The sequence below is a fragment of the Cardiocondyla obscurior genome, linkage group LG05 (genome assembly GCF_019399895.1).
Source record: "Cardiocondyla obscurior isolate alpha-2009 linkage group LG05, Cobs3.1, whole genome shotgun sequence".
NCBI classification, from domain to species: Eukaryota; Metazoa; Arthropoda; class Insecta; order Hymenoptera; family Formicidae; genus Cardiocondyla; species Cardiocondyla obscurior.
Window position 1 is genome coordinate 2,212,834 of NC_091868.1, and position 24,309 is coordinate 2,237,142.

A 24,309-nucleotide genomic window follows, 5' to 3' on the forward strand; every position below is an offset into this window, starting at 1 on the left:
TGTTATTCTGGAAATAATGAGGAGCGAATGAACATGAGGCATTTGCCAACACAAAATAATGTAATTGCACATGGTATACGGCATCAAATTACTTCTTGCGCGTGGTGATACAATTCTTAATGCGGTAGCAAAATTTGCATATTCAAAAACACGTCGGGCGGTGTTCACATGTACAACGACGCTCGAATTGCGTTAGTTTCCAATTAAACTCCTCTTCTATTATTAATATCAGTAGCGAACTTGTCATACGAGTATTATTGAATTTCTACGCTAACTTGTTGACGGTTTTAGAACATACCGCAATACCTTAGTGCCTGCTCGATCCTGTTAAATTTTAATAACGAAAATTCAAGAACTTTTGACTCGTCGTTTTAAACAAATTGTGGTTAAAAAGGAAAAGACGTCGGTTGTTTTTTAAATTTTTATTTAAAAACGAAACGCTGAAATATTTATAATTATCCGATTATTGACGCTTTTCCGCGATTTTAATTTTTTATCTCGTTTAACTTGTTTTAGCCGCGAGAGTGTATATAAGCCTATTCTTATTATTTCGTTAATATTTATTATTTTTATTAATCGAAATTTATAATTTTTTTTTTTTCGCATATTGCATATTTCCCCCAAAAGTCATGCATTAAAAAAATATGCGACTCACCATTTCGATGCGCAGCGGCGGAGTTACGGCAAGGAAGCTGTGATGATACTGTAACAGAAAAATATAGAATATTAATTGTAGAAAGAAATATAAAAATTTATATTATAAAAAAAAAATCTTTTACTTTACTTTACTTCGTTATTCAATTAAATAATAAAGAAGGTATTTATTTTCTAAATAAAATCTTTCTAAATTAAATATTTTTAAAGATAATATATTTTATTTTAAATTAATTATTAAATTTTCTATTCTAACTTTTATTCAAATGACAAAGATATTCAAATAAATACTTAAAAACTTATTTAAGAATAATTAAAAAATTACACTCACCAAAACGTTGCTCCGCCGAAGCATGTTGCCTGTCCTAGGCCTCCTCCTCCTCTCAGTTGTCGAGCCGAGTCATCCTTCCACTGGAAACTCGCGGAAAACCCCGACTGTAACTTTAAAATCGCGAAATCTAATCACAACACTCACCAATTAATTTCTCGCGCGAAATATAACGAAAGTCGCGTACCTACGTTCGTACAATAAGTTCGACCCGATACTGAACGGAATTCCCGAGAACACGGCCGACGAACTGGCTACAGTTCGTATATTCATAGATTTCCAGCGGTGAGAACACTTCCACGTTCGGCGGCGAGAGCACGATCTCCTTCGAATCTAAACAGAAAAAGAGAACATGATTTATAGTATAAGAATACAGGTCAAGAATATTATTAGAATACGCGTACAATTATTTTTAGGCGCACACCGAAACCTACTAGCGCCGTCGGTTGCGTAGCTCGGTCATCGTAAGCGAAGATCGCAAAACACAACGCGCGCGAGTCCCGCGAGACGCCGAGATTGTCCTAGGTCTTAATTGTAGGTCAACGACACGTCCACCGCGTGGCCAGCTGCTGTGGACTAGACTATTGCGCGTGGGAAAAGCGTGATCACCGCGCGCGAGATCCACGTACGCCGTCCTTGAGGCCCGTACGCCGCTCGCGCCACCGACCCCCGCCCCCTTCTCGACCATTACTTGCTACACACCGAAAACGTAACGAAAACTCATACACAAAGAATAACTTACCAAATCTAGTGCTCTTTAAGGAGTTTTAACTCTGATATGAACAGAGCGTTCTATGCTGCGTGTTGTTTTTTCGACCGCTGGAGAAGGACACCTGCCGCTAGTGCTCGGACCGCTCGGTTCCCAGTCTCCCCACTCCACCGCCTTATCGGCGTCTCTTCTTTCTCCCGTTCTTTGTCCCGGTTTCACGCGCTACGCTCTGTAAAATAATTTATATGTTGAATACTATTATATATTTAATATTAATTTTTATGCCACACAATCTTTACGTAATTAAACTATGGAAGTATATGTATTTAACGTCCGACCCCTCGCCCCCTTCTCGTCCCTTACTTGCTACACACCGAAAACGTAACGACAACTCATCATAAAAAATAACTTACCAAATCTGGTGCTCTTTAAGAAGCTTTAATTCCGATATGAACGGAGTGTTCTGTGTTGCGTGTTGCTTGCTCGACCGCTGGAGGACACCTGCCGCTGGCCCTCGGCCGCTCGGTGCCCAGTCTCCCCACTCCACCGCCTTATCGGCGTTTCTTTTTCTGCCGTTCTTCTTCCCGGTTTCAGGCGCTACGCGCTGTAAAATAATTTATATGTTGAATACTATTATATATTTAATATTAATTTTTATGCTGCACAAACTTTACGTAATTAAACTATGAAAATATATGTATTTAACGTTCGAATGTACGTACAAATTACATGTAAAGAGACGAAGAGCATTTAAAGTGCTATGTAAGAAATTAAATCTCGATATTTAATTTTTTAACCGCGCGGAGCTCCGTTTCTTACGTTTTTTCTCGTGGCTCGACTTCTCGGTCCTGCGGTTAAGGAATCCACTTGTTACCTCGCGCGATGTTACGTATGCCGCGTCTTTGTCGCGTATCTCGCCTGCGTAGGTTAAAGCGTTACAATAATAGCTTTTCGCGGCTCGCAACGTTTGCCGATCGCTGTGCGTAAGTTTCTGAATGTAATACCTGCTCTCGGTGAGAAATTCCAAGCCCGGCACGAAGGCGAAACTTATCTGCGACGTGCTGAGGTATCGTCCGACGATCATCGCGGGGGGGTCTAGCGGCCATCATTGTTTCGCGAGAGCGTCGGTATGAAGTTGCCGCGGAGAAAGTCCGTCAATCATGATGGCTGCCTACGAGCGCTCGAGCGCGCTGAGTTCAATTCGAAAGGAGAAAGCGGCGCTGACGGGTTTTAATCGTATAACGTCGCGGGAAAAATGATAAAAATTGCGCTAACCCGAGAGCGATGAAAATAGCGATAAAATGCGGGTTTTAACGAAACACGGCCGGCACTCTGCCCTGTTTATTCCATGTAAAATATGTACGTACATCCGCGGTATATTATTGAAAATTATTAAATGTTAGTTTTCTTTAATGTGAAAAATAGAAAAAGTAAATTACGCTCGCTTATTAATGTCTAGTATATTTAAAAACTTGAAGCAAAATTCATTCGTTCATTCATTCTTCGCGTTATTTTGAACCTTTTTCGAAAGTTATTATTTCACGCATCGTATAATACAGATTATTAATGCCGATAATTAAGGAGCTTTATCTAGCTTAGCATCAAAACCTCATAATGTGCTTTTATTTTGTAATTAACTCGCTAGATTTTTTTTTCCCTATAAAAAGTCGATTTGAAACTTCATTACGACGATAATTGCCACTAAATTTAAAAGCTTCCGCCGATGACGAAAATTTGCAATCAATACTTAAGCTCAATGAACTTTAATATTCTATTCGCGGGTGGTCGTCGTCGATTGCTCGTGTTCGCGCTTCTGTCCACTTAAAAAAAAAAAAATATAATCGTACAGTTTTGTAATCGGCGCAAAATTTAATTTTCTAATCGACAAGCGCATCTGATAATATGCGAGCCATGTGCGCATTGGTCTGAAAGGCTTCTACAAGCGCAGTCAGACGTTAATAGCAACCGCTATGTATGTACCACGGTATATATCACAATGACAATTAATAACGGTAATTGGACGAGGACCATTAAGTCGCTGCGACCCGAGCCTCGCTCTATGCGCTCTATATACAGCAAAGTGCCTCTGACGGCAGAGAGAGAGAAGGCTGCAACAGTTTCGCGCGTACTCTGCATAATTCGCATTTGATACCGCTCCGTATACACCGGATCGGTGCTTCCTGAAGTGCATCTTGCAATAAATGAAACTGGTCTTTTCTACCCGCGCGATCACACTTTCTTTTTATCTTTCGCCCTCGACAGCGATTCCTTGCTTTACCGTACTTATCGCACGAATGTTTCAATATTTTTCATCTCTCCTTTTTTTTTTTTCTTTCTGCACCATATTTCTTTTACAGTTTCTCCCTTTTTTTTCTGTCATTTCTTCTCATGTTCCCTGACGTCTCTACACCGTGTTCGATTAAACGGCACACGTGTGCGGATTTTCCGGCTCGCCCGGCAAAGAGCAACGGTGCGTCTCGCCTTTTCTACCCTCCGAGATAAACCGATCGGGTCGCGACTATTGCCTCCGCTACCGATAATTTTCCGTCGCGCGTTCGTTTATCTGACGCAAAAAAAAGAACGAGGAAAAAAGGAAACAGAGGACAAAATAGAGGAAAAAGACGCTACCGGTCGGCGAAGATCAACGGTGTATTCAACAAGCGTAACGGCGATCGCGAGGAGTTTGCATCACTTCTCGTTGCCGATGCACTTCAAGCTGCGCACGTTTCTCGGATTTAACGAAACCGTTGCGGTCTATTTAATTAACAGCATTATTCTTCAATGTGTCGCGTTTACTACGGCTCAGATTAAGTCGCACTAAAAAAAAAAAAAAAACGCCGTGGAAATACATTCGCAAGTGCATTAGCAGCCCGATTCTGCGTTCGCTGCTCTCGGTTTCATTTCAATCATTATTTTGCCGAGAATTGTAATATTTTTATTGACTGCTTTTAGCGGGAGCGATTGCAATTTACCGTTACGCTTGATGGAACCAGCGTAATAATTATTGAGCATGCAGATATTCAGCCACTACGCGATCAATGTCTATTTTATATTAATAAACTATGAATGCCCGAAAGCATTTAAATGCGGCAAATTCGCCCACGAGCCGCATGTTTGACGGAGCTCCGTGTACTCCAGGCATTTTAATAAATGTTACATAATATTCAGATATAAAGAACAAGAGTGGTAATGAATTTATTCGTCTCCGGCGCAACAACGAATTTTATCGCCAGATAAACACCTTTCATAAATGTTTAGCCACTAGTTGCACGAACTGCCCGTGCACTCTCGCGTAACACGTTTAACGCTAATGCAGTTTCTCGTTTGCGAGTTTTACTTGTCTAATTTGCTAGAGCCGTCTGTGACGCGTCGCGTTAATTTTGCTAATTAAAAACGTCCCAATTTCTTCTTTATTACTTATGCTAAACAGCGCAAAATAACAGCAAAATCAAAATAATTGTGCTTCCCCGGTGTCACTCATTAACAATTCGCGAAATAATGTTTGACAAATATTATGTACGCATCGGAAAAAGTAAAAAAGAAAAAAAAACCTCGACTGAATATCTAATAGCTCGCCTCCCTCCGATCGGGCGGCGCCAATTTCGGAATCGCCAAGACTCGCGCCGTTATTAATTATTTCCGAGGAGCAAGAAACTTCCACGGCGCTCGTTTATCTCGCCGACGGTCTCCGCTTGTCCCGCGTAAAAGCGGAAGCTGTCGTTCGCGGGGAGCGTTATAAATCTCGGGTATTACCGGAAGCGCTTGACGTGCGGTCAACTTGAATGGTAGTTGCGATTCCTGAAACCAGCCGCCTCGCCGACTTATCTCGACGTGTAATGGACTCGTAAGGGGAGGAAAAAAATTCACCCCACGCTGCCGTATAATTCTGCGGCACTTCCGTTTTTTTTCCTCCCCCGTTAAATACGTTTTTCACGTCGCGAGAAGGATGACGACGACGACGAGATCACGCGACGAATAAAGCGCAATTCTCGCTGGTAATTATTGCCGCGCGCTTCGACGCGATTAACGTTAATCGCACTAATGATTTCGCGATATCGTTACGCGATAGTTGTATTAATACGCCGTAACGCGATTTGATTCCGAGCCCGGTTGTTCGCACGCGATGATAAACGCGGCTGGGTATTAATTGCTCCCCTGGCGCACCGGACCCAACGCGAAACGCGGATCTATTGTGCGCGAGAGAATCCGGGGAAATCTCGGAAAATGCAATTCTTGAATTGCGGGAATCAATGTGCGCGAACGTACAATAGACCGCGCGATGAACGAGCCCGCTGTGAGGAAAATACAATCTTCCGGGGTGAAATTTCGCGGAGAGCAGCCCGATCGTTGGAACATCTCGGCTTTAATAACGTTTACTTTAATAAGCTTCCTGTGATGGTTGTCAGATACACGGATTTGCGTATTGAGAGTCTCTACGTCGTTAAATCGGGCCTATGCCAAGCGTATCAAAGCACGGCATAATAATATTTAATATTACGAGGTACAACGGAACACCTGAGCTGCCCGCGAGCGTGTTATTGTGTTTGCCTTTGCCTAGGCTCGATTAAAGCGAGCCAATTCGCGAAAGCCAAGTATACGGTCGCGAGTGTGTGTCTCACCGAAGAACGTTTCCAAAAACGATAGATTCGATTCAACCTCAATGTTTCGACATACAGTCTATACCGAATGGTCGTTTTCATTATCTTCAATAAAGTCTTTTTATGTCAAATGCGTAATAATGAATATTTCGACAACATTCTCCTTCATATATTGAACTAACGTAAGATAATACGGCATAACTGCTCCTTAATTTACGAGAAAGATACCCTTCGGCGTAGTTTTTCACATGGTTTAAAGTCGTACAAATGAAACTTGCCGATAAAAAGAAATAAAATAAATAAATAAATAAAATGATAAATAAAAAACGAGAGACGACGTAAAAGGAAAGCCTGTGTGTACGTTGCAAAAATATTTATTTCATTATTTTCACAGAAAGCAAATTCTATTTGTCGGTGCAGCACCAAACCAGTTAAAATCACAAATACAGCCAAGCAAAAATTTTTAGCTCGCTGATTACATAATAATTTTACTAAATATACCACGTAGAAGGATATATTTTTTTTGACCGCGTAAAATGAGATCGTGCAAAACTGAGATTACGTATAAAAAGTATCGCGTAAACGGAGGGATTATTTACCGCGCAAAAAAATCGCGCACAAAAGGTATCGCGTAAATCGAGAGACTGCATACGCGTTTACGCGATGAAATGTTTATATTATATTTAACATAGAATTGGAGAAGACAGTAAAAATATCCAACGAAAATATTCATAAACGTTCAACTAACAAAGCTGCAAACAATTGTAAGAATATCAATGATGTCGATAAGTATCCGATGGCGATTATTCGTCGGTATCAAATTGATAATCGACGTCAATTTTTCAGCCGGCGCTCGTTTCGATACCCGCTAGTGCTTTACGCGCGACAGCTGAACGCGGAATCGCGAAAACCGAACGCAAATTACCTCATCCGCGAAAGAAAGATAAGTAGTCTCGCGTGTCTGAAAGATTTCCCACTTCGTACATATTCATGAGAATTCGGACGGGATCTCCCAACTGAGTTGAGAAATTCTCGAGACGTGATAGTTTTTCGTAGAGAAACGAGCGGCGTGAGAAAACGGCGCGCAAGAAAGAAAGAGAAGATAGAAGGAGAGTAGCACTCTTCCGAATCATCGTGAATCCAATTTACATTATACGTACGTAGGACGCAATCTAATTCGCGCTACCGGCGTCGCATCGCTGCTCTAGGTGAGCAAAAGACAGGCCGGCAAAGGATTTACGCCTCGCCGAAAAAGAAGAGGCGCCTCTCGAAATTCCTTATCTTTCTCGCGCGAGCATCTTCTCCGCCCGCCCGAGCGGGCCTTATCGCATTTCCGTAAATCCCCGTTAAAGAAGAGCATTTTTTCTCCCGACCTGCCCGGAGTAGGTCCAGGTAACCCCCGAGAAACTGCTAACGTCCGCTTAAAGATTCAGAGTGCTTCATAAGTACTTCAAACTTTCCATCTTACCTCGTGATCGAGAACACATTTATTAATGGGAGGGAGGGGTAAAAATATGACAGAAATGTCGCTGCTATTTTTACGGAAATATTGTATTTCACGTATAAGATTTTATTTTTACCTTAAATCTATCATCGATTGTTTCCCTAGTAAAAGTAATATGGAATAAATTATGAAATTAAAAGATGTTTCTAAAAATTTAATCGAGGTTAAAACGCCGTCGACTAATCGGACGATTCGTAAATATATAAAAAGAAATAAAAAAAGGAAAAAATACGATTGTCTCGAACGAAAATACGACGGTCTAAAAAGTACAATGGCGATTTAGTGTCCGTCGGCCGTTCGTTATCGATTGGCAAATAACCCGTGATAGTAAATTTAATATTATCGGACGGGGCTGGGACACATTACTGTCAATTAACGTCAGACTGAGGAACTGTGGAAATACATGACTTTAATAGATAGTTTACCGAATAAAATACTATTTAAAATCCCGTAGCTGGGGCTCGATCCGGTATTAACGAACGCTATCGAACGAGATGAGACCGGCGATAAATGCGCGCGTTTTAATGGAATTACTTAACGCGACAGAACGGTATCTGCACGTAAACGCGTGATGTGCAATAGCGTGAACGCATCGAGTCCGCGTGAAGTTTCGTTTATGCAATAAACTCCGAAATTTATGAAAATGTAGCCGTGCCCTCGTAGCATTCGCCGTCGCGCGACGCATTCTCGTTACACGCGCGATTATTCCGGGAGATTTTTTCAGGTCACGTTACCGCAAACCAGAGGAGAGGATACGGAGAGAACGGCCGACAATTTATAGAAATTAATTATATAAATATTTTCTTGCTCTATATAAAAGGGACAATAAAATTAGCAGCGCTAACGAATTCATTAATTGAGTTGCAAGCATTGAGGCTCGTTATTACTAATAATCACATGGCACGAAAGAATCATTTTCATTACGATACAAAATGTGTTCTCGTCATCGACGAAGAGAATGACTTAAAAATGAAATTAAATTTGCTTTTTTTTTCTAAATAAAATGAACTTTGATTCTATAAAAAAGTTACCGAATAAATAGCACCGTTCGAATTTATTTATTCCTTTAAAGCGTACGGTGAGATCTTGATACATAAATCTCACTGGCGACAGTTGTCGCGTATGTTTAACGCATAACGCGGTGTTATATAAAGATCGATTCGACGACATGCAGCACGTACGCGAGCATATTAGTTAGATTAATCGATTGGCGATGAGAGTATCGGATACAATTTATATCCTGCGTGTACTTGGGTATTGCGAACATCGCAAATGCATTCTGCATTCCGTAGCGTAGTGTAAACTGCACACGTGACACCGAATGCATTGCTAGATAACGTGTGCAATGGATGCGACGTACTATTAGGCGATTAGCAATTTATATTTTTCACGCCTCGAAAAATCCAGTGAATGTTTCCACGTTTTCGAACTGTATAAGAAACAGATTACGTTTATTGGAAAAAAGTTATTGTGATATATATCCTTTACCGTACAGAGAACGCTTTGGTATGTGCGCGTATAACTTTAAACTCATCTCTCGATCAATTAATAATAAATTCTCCCACCCCAATTTTTTTTTGTAAATTATCTGATTAATTATTTTGCTCGAAGAAGCGTTTTTAGTTAAAAAATATTGTTCGAAAAACCGGTTTTAATGTAGAAGCTTGAAAAAAGAAGGCGAGGATTCTTTTATAACTTGAAATTTTCATCAATTTCCAACTTCTTTTTTTTTTTTCCACAATACTTTCTATACAATTTTCTCGTCGAGAGACATATCGATGTGTTGCATGATGGATGGCTCTATTTACTCAGAGGAATAAAATTCTGCGGCCTAGCTGTTACGAGATTTCTTCACGCGATGTGCGCACCATGGGCTATTTGTCTCACAATATAATCTAACTGGACTTTAGTGCAACTTTAATAAGATTATTCTGCACGCAGCGTGTACACTGTCCTAGATTAACTTCGTACGATCCGGTTTGACCCAGCCGGGGCAACTCTAGTCTGAATAACCTATAGTGGACGCGAATTGTATTATCAACGACGGTCAACGTTAAACGCGCTGCTTTAGTACGCGCCTTTAAATTTTTATATTAGACGCAAACTAACAATTTGATCAAGATTGAAATTAAACTAACGCGTCAAGTTAAAGATAATGTTGAATAAAATCACATCCAAATATGTAAATGCAAGATTAATGCAGCTGGGGCAAAAAAATATTCACCAAGTTCAGTCTTGATAGCCGAGATTGGGAAACCGCTCGGGTGTATCTTTTCGCGAAACCGGTCACGTATTACGAGCATAGATTTCCGAGGGAATGCTCGCTTAATGTAAAAAAGCGCGCGACAGACCAGACAAGCAATTAGTCTCCGGCGACTAACTGCACTTACGAAGTAAGTGCATCATCATCGTGCCCGTGGAGCGAAGCAGTAAAAACTTCCTAGCGTCGCAAATTTTCACGTCGCGTAAACAAACCATCGACGGCGCCCAGACACGCCAGTATAACGGAAACGGTAGCGGCCACACGGCGGAAGGCTACACGACGCACGATCGTTTTCTCGCTGCACGTCGGTAAATAACGAGCACAATAATGCACTCCGCTGCATCTCCGCCCGTATAAAATCGATTTTGTAGAAAAGCGACCGAGGCCGTGAAGCACCCCGAGGTCGCCCCGGAATACTTCGACGTAAGGGATGCCTCGTACCGCGTGAATATTCCGTCTGCTCCACGGAATGACGAGTTATTTCGCGCCGCTGCGGCGCCGATGGAGATTCAGACTATCACGTTTAAAATTCTGTATATCGAAATATTTCTAAATTATATTCCGAACGCGAGATATCGTGAAATATCGAGATAAATCTCGCCCACCGCGTATCAGCGACAGTTTTACGAACGATCATCGGTCATATTTAATTGTCCGTAATCAATATCGTGAATCCTTAATACTCATTATTTCAACGGTGAAATTTTGATCTCGAGCTTCTAATAAAATTTTAATTAAAAATCATTCGCCCGTCTATCTTTCGCTCGTCGAAAACCTTTTCGCTGTCAAAACAAGTACGTTTCTCTCGGTTTTCTGTGTAATATCCGCGAACTGAAAAGACATCCGATCGTTTTGTGATACCCTAGATTCCAATTCGGCGCTTACTTTTCCACCGCTGTAAATCCGAACTTTGCAAAAATCGTTGTTACAGATGGCGGCAATGGATGCGGACCCATTCCCCGCTGTAAACCGATCTTTTTTGGGAGCACATTCAGCGCGCGAATGCATTTCTTATTGCGCGCGCAGAGAAAGCTAGAATTATAGCCGGCCAGATACGGATTCGCATGCACCGTTAATCCCTCTGTTAATACCGCCAAGTGCGTGTTTCATCGCACTCGGACCAGCTAAATAATTCGCGCGGGCGAACACAGGTAAAATCCACACAGGTGGCCGGCTTGCATCGGAAAGCCATAAAAGCCCGCCTTGCAATGGGCTGGGATTAATTTCGCGTTCGGTCCAGACACCTTCGCGCATGTAACGTCAATCGAATATTTGAAGGATCGGTCGCATATTGCTAACCATCGCGCTCGTGCATTCGCGCGCCAACAAAGAGATCGGAGGCCGTTCACTCCGGGCTAGAAAACTGTCAGCGAAGAAAAATATACCCGCTTCGACGCGGGTAGAATTTTTAATTCCTATTACTTCTCTGTTGGTTAATGCAAAGCACAACGAGTCACTTTCTGACAGATAATAAAATAATAAATGGTTTCGTGCCGTTGTGTATTTATTATTTGACATAAACGCATTTCGAAAATGCGTAACATTTTATATTTTTTACGGTAAACTATCAACCGGATATATAGATGGCAGAAAATTGTTGTTAAAAATATATAAAAGTTTGAAACGTTCACTAGCAGAACATCCAGACATATTAATACATGCAAAATGGTCATTTTAAAAACATAATACCATTATTCACGCGAAATCGTATTTGTATTTAATGACAAAGCTAAATACCGTTTCTTTTTTTTAAATTCTTTTCTTTTTTTTTTACAGTAAAATAAATGACAATAAAAAGTAATAACAAGAGGGACAACGAGGAATGTATTTTAACAAATATATTTCGCATATATCACGTTGTACCAGCGTGATTATTTTTTTTATTACTCGATCCAAAAATTCCAATCTTTTTATATAGAAAGTAAAAATTAATCTAGAATAATCTTGTAATAAATTATAACTTAATAATTTATGATTTCAATAGATTTTGATCAATCAACCTATTTTTTTTATTATTAATCTTTTTACTTAATATTTCGGTTGAAATTAAACTCACGCGTCAACACATTGTCAAGTGATTGCGCGTCTCGTGACGCTCGGGAGATTTATTTTCCTTTGGGGAATGATATGGGCACATGTACTAAACCGAAGTTTAAAAAATTATGAGCGGAAAACTAACTGCAGCATCGATATAAAATTCTCTAGGGCTTCGAACTGGCACGTGACTACACCTCTGGACCGCAAAGTAACTTGTTATACACCACTAGATGCAGAGTATTCCCATTGCGCACTGCTATGCTTCCATACATATATTCATATCCCTTGCAAATATAATAATACTTTTAAACACGTATAAATATTTAACGTCAAACGATAATTTACATAAAAGTTCAGCTATATTCGTTTTTCTCTTTTTTTTTATTATTATTATATAAAATATATCGCGTAACGCTCGTATTTATAAATGTACGTAAACGCCCATTGGTATGTTAATCAGATTACAAAAAACAAATTTTAAATAATTGATAGTTTACAAATCCGTGCTCAGCTAACGTCGTTAAAAATTATAGACGACGAATATTTTTCATCGTTAACAGGTGTGAAAAAAAATATATGTATAGAATGTGAGAATGATAAAATAATTATAAAATAAACGAAGTAAACCCACCGAAATATATACGTTACTTTGTACAGATTTTTAAAAGTTTATCCATTCGATTATATAAACATTTTATTGCAGTTATATAACACGCGGCGTAAAAATGTTCGAATAGTTAACTATATTCCACAATTTTATAACGTATATTCGAAATGGTAAAAATAATCCCGAAGTAATTCAGACGCATTTACTTTTAGAAGCCGAATAAATGGAATGGAGATACGCTTGTAATTTTAAATAGAACCACATTAAAACAATTCATAAGTGAAGCATCGTAAAGCGGTGCTAATGCACGACGGGAGGAAGTGTAGCGCACGTAAGATTGCTCTTGGGAGTTTTCGCGCGAGAAGCTTTTTATTTTGTCCACGCAAGCGATACTCGCCGAGCGGGAGAGAATCGAGAGACCGACGCAAAACTACATTTGGCGACTTTCGCGAACTAGATGGGAAGAAGAGTTGTTATCCCTTTTACACCCTTTTTCTTGTCTTCCCCTTTATTTTTCTCACGATTCAATTCCCATCACGTCGACGAAGTCGGAAATTATTCTGCTTGCGGCGCTTGGAAGCAGAATCCATATTCAACGTGATTTCCGCGATCGCTGGAAACTTCGGTTTCCTATACACGCCTATGTACAAATCAAAATCAATATCTCATTTTAAATATAAGGAAACATTTTCCGTTCTCCCGATAACGAGATTTCGCGCCGCCGTCTCCTGACATCGCGAATTCCGCATTAGTCGCTCTGTAATGATGATTCAAGTCTATCGACAGACACGAGGTAAAACCCGAAGGCAAATTATTATCCCGCGTAGTCCCGCGACTCGCGAAGGCGAGATGAAAAAGCTCTTAGTAAATTTTGTTAAGCGGGAATAAGATTTTGTATTTTCCACGTTCGTCTGCGACTAAACTTTGATATTAATCGACAATTAAACGTTATCGCGCACAGAATTTTCCTTCCCCGGCGAAAAACAATCTCAATTAAACACGAGCATTGTTGATTGATTGACAGAAATTAATGAACCGTGCAAATTCCGCACGTTAATGCAAAAGCAGTTACTTTAATGGCACATTGCTGCCAATTAATATCGAATGCGGCATTATTTTTCCCCTCCGACGCAGCATTCGCGAAACGTTATTACGCTCGTTTAAAAATCACCTAATCGAATGCGGAGTGGGAACGAGAGGAAGCCTTGCGTTTGATTTAATTGCGAGAGATCGCAGCTTTGCGCCCGGCGAGCGTGTGATATCCATCTATCTTAAATCGGTGCGTCCCATTTGCTTCTGTAAATGCCGGGAATCGCCGGTATGCAATCTAGACTGGCGACGACATGACTGACTCGACACAACGCGATTCTATCGATTCTCACCCCGCATAGTTCCAAGACAATCCCTTCAAGATAATGATTGACCGTTCGATTCTATCAACAGCCGTAGCGCCACTCGGGCGCTACGAGATGGTGCATAGCTTCCCCTTCGCCTTCGCTGTTCGCGAGACGCGCCGCTCTTTCACGCCGATGTTCATGCAAAGTAAGAAATATACAGTAATTGGAGCGAAACTTGGGACATTCGTTACTCGGGATTCTTTTTGAGGAAGAAAGTTTCGCGAACTCTCTTTCAACGTTTGCCTCTCCCTGCGCGCAACTACCTCATTTAAAGAATTTCGCGCTCGCACGGCTCCCGCGTATTTTTCACTTTGCACAGACAAACGTAAAATTCGGTCCTGAAAGAGTCCAGGGAAAAAAATATACGAAATTCACCCGAGTGATCAAAGTTGGCAAAATGTATTTTATATTACATGCGCTTCTTTCTTTTTATTTATTTAGCACTTATCTTGATTACCGAAGGCAATTATCGTCGGGGAATCGCTTAAGCCGTGCTACCGTACCGCCGAAGAATACGAAATTCAACTGTGATAATTAATTCCGGGCCTTTAGTCGATTACATCGCGCTTTGTCCTTATTCATTACGTGATTAATCGGCAAACTGACGTTTGCTTGGAAACTGTCATTTACACGATAATTCTCTATCAGACGCGAGTTATCGCGGAAACCGAAGATTAGGTGACGTCGGCTGCGTCACTCAAATTCTCATTTGCTAAAAGCTAGTTGCTACAGTTTTCAATATTATTCATAAATAATATGCTCGTGATACTGTCACGAATGAATTATACACTGAATCAATGAAATGTCATAAAAATAACAAAAATGTCTCTTAATCATTACCAATCAAAACTTTCTTTTTCTCTTCTTCAATCGAGATTATTTTCTCAACATTTATTTGACAACTAATTACTAATGTTATTAAAAAATAATAATTAAAAAGAATTCAAATAGTTCTTGACTAAACGATTGATTTTATATGAAATCTTTTCAGTGCATGTAAAGAAAAAAAAAAAAGGAAAAAAAAAGAATCGCATTAATATTCTTCAACTATTAAAAAACAAGCAACTGTTTAACTTTTCTAATGATCCGCGCAGGTTTCTGTAACTACTTATGCAAAACTCGCGTAAAAGATACAAACCTAGCAAGCGAACGCGAGTAGCAATCGCGTACTACGATAGTGCAGATGGCCTTAATGGATTAAGGGCATCCCTCGTAGAGCAATCGCATTCGAAGGGATCGCGTATCGATCGCTCATTGCCTATGCGTCGCGTTACGCTACGGTTATCGCGGGCGATGGAAAATAGCCTGGTATAATCCGTTGCAGCGTTGATTTTCACCAACGCCGGATATACCATCTTCTCTCCCTCGATCCCTCGGAAGCACACGTGTGCAGCGCGTATATCTGAAATATAATAACGACGCGCGGGCGAACTTCTGGAAGCTCTTCGGCGCATTTAGTCGCGCCGGAGCTCGTTCGCGAATACAACGGCGAAAGGCCGCAGGCATTCTCGGCGGCCAGCGTTCGGAATTTGGCTAATAATCCGCTGGAAATTCCGGAAATTTCGTTACCGCGCTTGCGATGGATATACATAGATATATATGCAAAACGTATTACGAAAGTTAATCCCTCGATCAACATCGAGACGGCCGCAATGTGGGGACCTGGCGCGGGGGAGGGAATGCGCGAGGAACGATCTGATCGCATATTCGCGCGGCGCGGATGCAATAATCGCTTCGCGGCTCCGCGATGCTCGACGTATCGCGCCCGCGTTCGAAACTTCCGGTAATGAGCACTTCCAAGTGATCCGCTCTATTGCACGAACAAGAAGCGGGATTAAATGCTACAGCGACGGCGAGCGTGACGTCATTTCGTCTCTATTCAATCAGTACTTATACCTCTGCCTCCTCTATCACCCGCCCCTCCCGCCCTCCTCTACTCTCCGCCAGCCGCCGGGTAACGTAATCCTTTCATCTCCCGATTCGAATTACAACGCTGGAATTAATTCCGGCATATTGGCCCGCGTTCTGATTGTGGAATTAGCCCTAAACGTGAACGGATGACTAATGTCTAGAGTTTACGTCAAGATTGCCGATTTCTCGAAACATTTAAGTGGCTGGTTCGCTTAAATCAAGGGAGTATTTCCGCAATTTTTTGAATTCAGAATTTTTATCGACCCACCCAGCAGTCGTTGAAATGTTTAACGTATTGAAGAGCACTCGCGACTTCTCACAGATAGAATTTTTTTATAAATTAAAAACTATATTAATTCCCGAGCTACGTATTTTTTTTTCTTTTTTTATTTATTTATTTATTTAATTTTTTTACATGCAGAGTTTATTTTTTTTCTATTAAAAAAAAAATGTATTCTCTATTGTACGTTTATCTAAAGAGATAGAAATTAAATTACTAAAGAGAAATAAAAAATTGACACGAAGCGCCTCGAGGTACCCATTCTCGATGACCAATAAGACGGATATAAAATATGCGACGTTTTGCGAAATTTATTGACGTGCTCGCGGTCGAACTCAGTTACCCGGAAGCCCCGAGTTCTTACGGTCTAACTTACGTACCGTTAAACTTAGTCTGAGAAACACGAGCGACAGATCGGGTCGACATAAAAATCGTCGCCAAGTTTCGCGGTATAACTCACCGGATAAGCTGCGAGCATCCAGGCTAAGTGAAACGGGCGGCGCGAACAAATATCCGAAAACACTTTCCGCTGAGCAGTTTGCCGGTGACTAACTTCGGCCCCGTGACAATCCGCGAACAGAACGGACGATAGGTTTTCCAGTTACGAAGCTATTAATCTCTGGCTTCCCGCAACGTAACCGAGCAAGTAGACGTTGAGTGGAACGCGCTTAATTCAATATTCCTATTTTATATCTTCCCGTTTGGATGATTGAAAATAATTGCGCGGTCCTCGCGTCCGAACGTAATCGATATACTTTATAAATGAATCTCTCCTATCATTAATCTGATTGTGTGCCCGTGAGGAAACCGAGTTGGCGTAAAGGCGCATTTATCTCCATACAGATTTACCGCGGCGATTTTATCAAACGTCACTCGAAATTTCTCCCTTTGAATTCGCAATCTTCGCCGTTACGGCGCAGTGTGGATTCGTCACGTCTCCCGTCATCGATTTTATTAATTTCCAACGAAAACTAGATTTTTATTCGATATATATGCCGCGCATCTGAAAACGAAGTAACTAGTGATAGGCGTGTTATTTACTTTAGCCCGATGTCAATCTGACGAAAACGGCGTGATAGAGACTCGCATATCAAAAGAGTTTGCGGATACGTGTTTACTTTTACCTTGGATATTTTTCTAAACCGAGTACCGGTGCGCCCCGCGTATCGTCGTATTTTTTGTAGACACGGTACAAACACGTCCTGCCAATTAGCGCTCCGCGATGTTGTTCTCCCGTCCACGATTGTCCACGGGATTATTTACGAGTTGCAAGGCAAAACGTGAATCATATCGAGAACCTAATGGCATTATCGATATTGCGGGTAACCGAAGATTCATCACGCGTTGGATGTGAAATGATGACCGTCGGGGAGGAATAAAAAAAAAACTGATACGAATATGAATAGTTCGGCATGCGGAATGTCATCTGTCAGGAATGCCTTGATACCCGGTTCTCTTTCGACGCGCATGAATATTTCCCCACATTTGACGTTAATCGCAATTGGATTTCGACAGGTAGAATTCAGTAAATTTTCTCCTGAAATATCGAATTTCTCCTCCCCTACCCCCCACCCGCCCCTCTCCTCCCAAAGTTTCCATTAATGGCAGCTATGCATGCGAGTTGCGGGAAAAAAATTTCACCAAAAAGGGCCGACGTTATTCGTGGCTCTTGTTATTTTTTTTTTCTTTTTTTTTTCTTTTTAATTCTTTTTATTATTTCAAGTTTGCAAGTTTCGCAAAAACAGCATGCTAACGACAATCCTCCGCGAAGGGAAAGAATATTAAATTCTGCAAAATTTTGACGCTTTTTACTCGCTGGCGAATATGAAAGGAAATGGACTTCAATGCGCATTTTTTTTCGGTACGAGTATATTTCTTTGATAAATATTAAGTTGACTTTTTCGCAGTAAAGAGACTGAGTAATTGACCCAATTACGGAATTATATAACTTTAAAAGTTATAAGTTTATTAAATAAAAATTGTAATTTGTAAGCGATAAAAAACACTCGACGGTTTTCCATTGAGCTTAGTTAAATAGTAACTTTATTGCCTTTTATTGGCAAAGTATGCAACGGGAAACGTTTGTAAATCGCTACGTATGGCAACTCTTATCGCACGCTCGAAAAAAAATTAACTCGCAATTCATATCAAAGGAAAGATAAATAAAAACGAAAAAGAACTGAGTGCGTAATTCTTCACTATTTAATAACATGGAAATTCGAAGATTCTATAATTAACGCTTTGCTGATAATTAAACTCTTTAATGAGATAACATAATTAAAGTCTGCTGATAATGAGATTTGATGTAAATTGAATCGACGTCGAATTCTTGCATTTTATTTTGCATTTCCATTTTGACCGACATTTTTAAGCGACACGATGCGATATAAATTTCTCATAATCACAATTACTTTTATATTAAAAGTCATGATTATCGTTGAAAATTAGCGGAATCAAATATGACAATATAAAATATTAAAAGACACCGTATAATTTTTGCGACACAATTTTCCATGTTAATTATTTTGAAGGAAAGCATCGTAATAACGACATGCAAATGTGAATTATATAAATATAATTTTGCATTATTCGGATAGAGTCGATTTTTTTTATCGGATTCTTGGGCGAGAAAAATTTTATGCAAGTTTAATGTGGCTGGCGTATAAACAAAAATCGCGAGTTGCAATAAAATGACGCTGGAAATAATTTTTTGCAAATCGCGGGGTAAAGGCTCGTGCGAAACATGTTAATCTATTTAGCAACTTCGTGGGTAGTTAAATGAAAAGAGGAATGCGAAAAGGAGGAAATAAAACCCGCCATTATTACGCGGCCGGCTTGATAATTACGGGAGTTCGTTCGCGCCTCATGTTTAAGCGAGCAAGAATGAAATTTTGATGAATCTTTCTACGCGGATATGGCCGCGGGTATTGCAAATTGGATTTAGCTGGGATACGGGGACTTCGTAAAAGTGCCGTTCCTGCAAAACATCGAATAGTTTATTTCCATCGGGGCGCGGTTAAACCATGTCGAATGAATTTTGCATAAGGCGGGCACTCACCGGCAACTTTTAGGATTATAATCCTTGCGGGGACTTAACAAACTTCTCAAAATATAACACGCGATCTGTAGAGAATGATACTTGTTTTACCAACATGATATATAAGTAAAAATATATCTAATAATTAATTTTATTTGCAATGTTACTTATTAAATTTCAAATCGTACGCTTACGAATTCGATTCTTTAATAATATCCGACATTAAATCTCTCTCTCTCTTTCTCTCTTTCTAAATAACATTCCTGAATCACAATTTTACTGAATTTAAGATCGCAGGAAAGATTAAATCTTGTTGCCGGAAACTTTAGTCGTCGGAATATTTTAATATTATTACTTTTCTCATGAAAACTACGCGTCAGATGCGGCCGATTGAAATATTTATCAGCTCTCGTAAATCACTCTTTGATACTTGAGAGCCGCGCGTATCTTATTTACGTAAAGAAATGATAATCTCGGAATAACTTGCCGGGTACATCGGATGCGAAAGATTGACGTCGCCCTGCTTACTGCACCTGTGCATCGGAACCTCTCCGTCATCATTACTTTATGCAACAAAAGCACGAATGGCAACGCGAAAACGGTAACCAAGGAGCCCGTGAACGCGAAAACGTCAGATACACATACAGAGATACGTGCGAACGTCGTTCACAATGACGGTTGGGGAGTAACAAAGCACGAGATTCGCAGCGAGATCCGGCAATGATCTGCGCGCAGTAAAAACCGACCGGATCGATGTCTCTAAAGAACGTTTCTAACTTCGCAATTTTTTTTCCGTACAACCGGTTTACCGGGTATACCGCTTTTGCGAGCCCTGCGAGGGTGTGCGAGAGACCGTGTGTGTTTGTAATAAAACCAGACGCGAAACAAGAGCAAATTAAAATCGAAAAACAACCCGCCCTAATTTTTTGCCGAGCGACAAATTGTCTTCTGCTTTTTGCCGCGTGAAAGAATCCTATCCGGCATGTAAATTACCGTCGCAAAAAAAAGAGAGAGAGAGAGAGAGAGAGAAAGAGAGAAAATCTGACCCAAATAACACAAACGCCCGCATTTGTTTGATAAGTGTGTTGATTGTGAGTTGAAATTTAATTATCGAGTTATTGAACGTTAGAAAGAGATAAATAAACTGTGTGAAATAAACGCGTCGGATTGAGTGAATGAGGAAAAGCGCGTTTTTTAATTCTTCAAAGTAAAGAGGGGTTGATCGATACGATAATAATTTCCAGGTATACGAGAAAAATTCTAAAATATACGTATATATGTTTTTTTACAATATTAATTTCGATTTATCTCAAAGTTAATCTACTTTACTTTTTCTAACAATTATCTGTTAGAAAAAAAAAAGAAAAGAAATTATTAGGCGTTTTAACAAATTTTAATAAAAATATTAAATAAATTTCGTAGTAAGACTTTTCAATTTTCGTAATCCGTGAGAATATCAGTTATTACCGTAGAAATTTAAGAGAAATCTCCAATTTTGTGCTACGAGGAGCCAGAGGGGTAAGCGGATTCGTCTTATGTCCTCGTAATTAAAGAGCGCTCATAAAGGAGAATCACATCGTAATTTCGACCTCCTCGATCTAACCGAATGACGCACAAGTTAACCGAATGGTCACTTTAGTTACGGCATCTAGCTTCCCGGCGTATAAAGAGTTGAAATCTAGGTCGCTATGAAGTCCCTTTATGCAATAAAAATTATATTGCCAAATCTTTTTTGAAAAGACACGGGAAATAAAAAAAAAAAAAAAAAAATAGGAAAAAGAATAGAAAATATGGGCAAGATATGATCTCGCGTTCAATACGATTTCGCATATGCTTTTTCTTAGAGAAACGCAAATATTTTCAGTGCACGTGACAATCCACGTAATTTGCATTTATCCTACTAAAATACGCATGAAACTCGAAATGCATGCACAATGGATGTTATAAAACTACACGCTCTTGTTGAGCGCAAAAATCTAACGAGCACATCTTTCATACGCAGTTACTTTTTTTTTCCCCCCCTCCGTGCATGTAAAACTTTACATAGCACGGTTTTTTATTAAACTTTTTATTATCGATACGTAAACTACGACACTCATGCTGCATAAAATCGCGTCTCCTTCGAGAAAAAAAATGTATTCTCATTACGCGTGATTCTTTATCGGAATAAAATAAATTTGTGCGATATATACCTATATTTATTATACTTTCGGGATAAAATTGTGGTAAAAAAAAATTCCAATATAATCATTAAGCGTCTTCTTTAAACATTTTTTTCTCTTTTTTTTTTTTTTAACGTTATGGACAGTTATGACAATAGGAATCGACCCAGCGAAGCAACTCCTCTATACAGACTCACCTCACTATTTTACAATAGTTATCTTTGTTCTTCTTGAACTCGCGACTGTGTCTCTTTGACATTCCAATCTCGCGTTTTGTCTCGTATGTATGCGAATTTAAAAGCGCTGACTTGAATTGAGAAACACGGAGATCCAACCTTTCACCCGAAAAATTCTGCTCTCGCCGATTTACCCTTGTACATTATACAGAACGTTTTCGAGATAAACAACGTTTTGCATCATTTCGATTGTGATAACAGTGTGTCATGTAACACAGCTCAATGAAGTAAACGCTTGGACGTTTCACGGTTAAAATGAGTGGGAAATGTGCTGCACACGCGATAAAGGTTTTCTCTGGAAACACGTTTTTTTACAACGAAAAAAAAAAAATAATAGTAAATAACACTACATTAAACAGAATGAACTATAACCTATGCGATAACCTTTTGCTCAGAATTATGCAATGCACATGCGTGTTATTAATTTTTTAATTTAGAATCGTTGCAATCTTTTACGCTTCAACCAATTTTTATTCCACATATTATTTATTAATTAATTTTATATTAATTATTAATTATTAATTTTAAATTAAATAAAAAAGAAATAACTAGCATTTGAATAAAATATCAGTGAATCTTTGATGCATAAAATTGATTATCTTCCTAGACGTACAATCGCAAAGCGCTATTTTCTTTCGCAGCCTATGACCTTTTTCATTTTATTTTCGTATCCCTTGCTCGTGCATCGTGCACTAATACAATTGCGGGAAGAATCAGGGAAATGTGATGCTGGTTGCCGACCTTTAGGTAGGATCCCCGATATCCCTCGGATTAATTGTTTGTGAAGTTCGATGTTGCACGCGAGGGCAAAGTTTGCCCGTCAAATAGAAGTTTTGTCGCGACTCGTTGGATCGGAATCGCAATCGCGAAGCGCGCGAGTAGTGTGTTTTCCATTGGAATATTTTTGGCGTAAAAATCCGCACAATTTTTTTGTAAAATATTTCGGGTATATCACTCGCGTGTTAAAAAACAAAAAAAAAATAAAGAAAAAAGGGAGCTTGATATTCCCGATTTGATCGGGTGGAATTACAAAAGTGCTTTAGACCAGTACAAATATTACGGCAACGTCGGCAACCATAAAAATAACGAAGGCAGCTTTATTACTCCTCTTCGACGCTCGGGTGATTTAACAGTAAGCACCTTAAAGCCACACCCACTCTGATAACCCCACAAAGTTATGGATTTTCGATATGTATAATTATTCTTACAGCGATTTTTTATAAGACTTTTCAACGTCCGTTAATATGTAAAGTATCAGTAGAATCAATTTTATGCTCTTTTGGCGATGAAGCTTTTTTATGGATCATTTATAAGAAACGTAACTAGGAAATAAATATATACAAGTAGTTACTCTTACGTTGACTATTTAAGAAAAGTATAAATATAAAAAAAATATATATATATAAAAAAAATATCGCGCAGTTCATAAATCGTAACTTGATCGCAAGTACAAATACACCTAAAAAATAGACCTGCACGATTCTCGTGAATATAAATTCGTCATAAAATTTGTCACTGTGTTTTTTTTTAAGTACTTTTCTCTACGCTTAGAAAATAAACTGCCCTTTATAAATCACGTATTTTTACGAGTTGGTCTCGCACCGCGGAGCGCCGTGCCGCGGCGAATAATTCATCCATCAAACGCCTTCAATCTCTCGGTGCCGTTTATCAAAAGTCCGCGGGCGGCAAAAAGCAGGAAAAGCGGCGTTACCCTGATTCCGTTCGATTCATCGTGACTCTTGTTAGAAAACGAGAATAGGAGACAATCGAGAATCCCTCGCGCGTGTCAAAGAGATCAGCGCTCCGGGGGCGGAGGCATCCGGCGGAAATCGTGTTAAACCTTACACTCGATAGCACCACGAACCGAACATTATCTAGAATCATATCCGTGGTACCTGGTCTCTCGCGGGAGCCAGCGTCGATGTTGTTGTCGGAATATACGTGTTTCCGGATCAATACACCGTGACAGGAAGCGCAATAAGGGGAATAGCTGGCGCGAGGGTCTATCCCGCCGTTACAGAAAATCTAGCGATCCGAGAGCGCGACGGGATCGATTGTTAGTCACGCAAATGAGTTTCCGAGTTCGCTAGACGCGGGCAAAAGTCGCGGACGGCGCAAAATACGTTTGGTCTGGAGAAGGCACGTCAGGAAGGCGAGCGATCCTCTTCGCGATAACCGCCCTAAGCGAGTAGCTGATATTGAATCTGGTTGCCGGATTCAGATTCCGAATACATCCGAATATTCAAATATTGAAGTACCGCGCGGTACCAAGATTGGAATAAATCAAGTTCACATGGCGGAAACAAATAACGTACAGCTGATAATTTAAAATACGACGTGTATGCGCACGTGCTACGTAATGTTAAATAAAAAGAAGAAATAAATGCTCGATTGAACGATTAATTGGGAAAGAAATAGCGGTCAATTTATTTTGAGTGTCGTAGTTTTTCAAAATATATTTTGTGTTAATCGCGCTCAAAGTCATATTAAAAGCTGCGTTCCGAGCTTATTACTTTGCTGCTAACGTCGCGAAAGTGAAGTTTAACGGCAGGTCGACGGGACGGGACGGAGTGCATCCCGAAATAA

The 24,309-nt window shown here is 39.9% G+C and overlaps 1 protein-coding gene and 1 long non-coding RNA gene across 4 annotated transcripts in view; one reads left to right on the plus strand and one right to left on the minus strand.

Annotated features, from left to right (window-relative positions):
• Positions 1-24,309, plus strand: part of LOC139102525 (neural-cadherin) — a 177,076-nt gene that overhangs the window by 79,627 nt on the left and 73,140 nt on the right. The gene's annotated exons all lie outside the window — the stretch shown is intronic.
• Positions 577-1,779, minus strand: LOC139102528 (uncharacterized). Its single transcript, XR_011545713.1, has 2 exons — positions 986-1,779; positions 577-703 (listed from the first exon to the last, which is right to left on the minus strand). It is a non-coding gene; the product is annotated as an uncharacterized lncRNA (long non-coding RNA).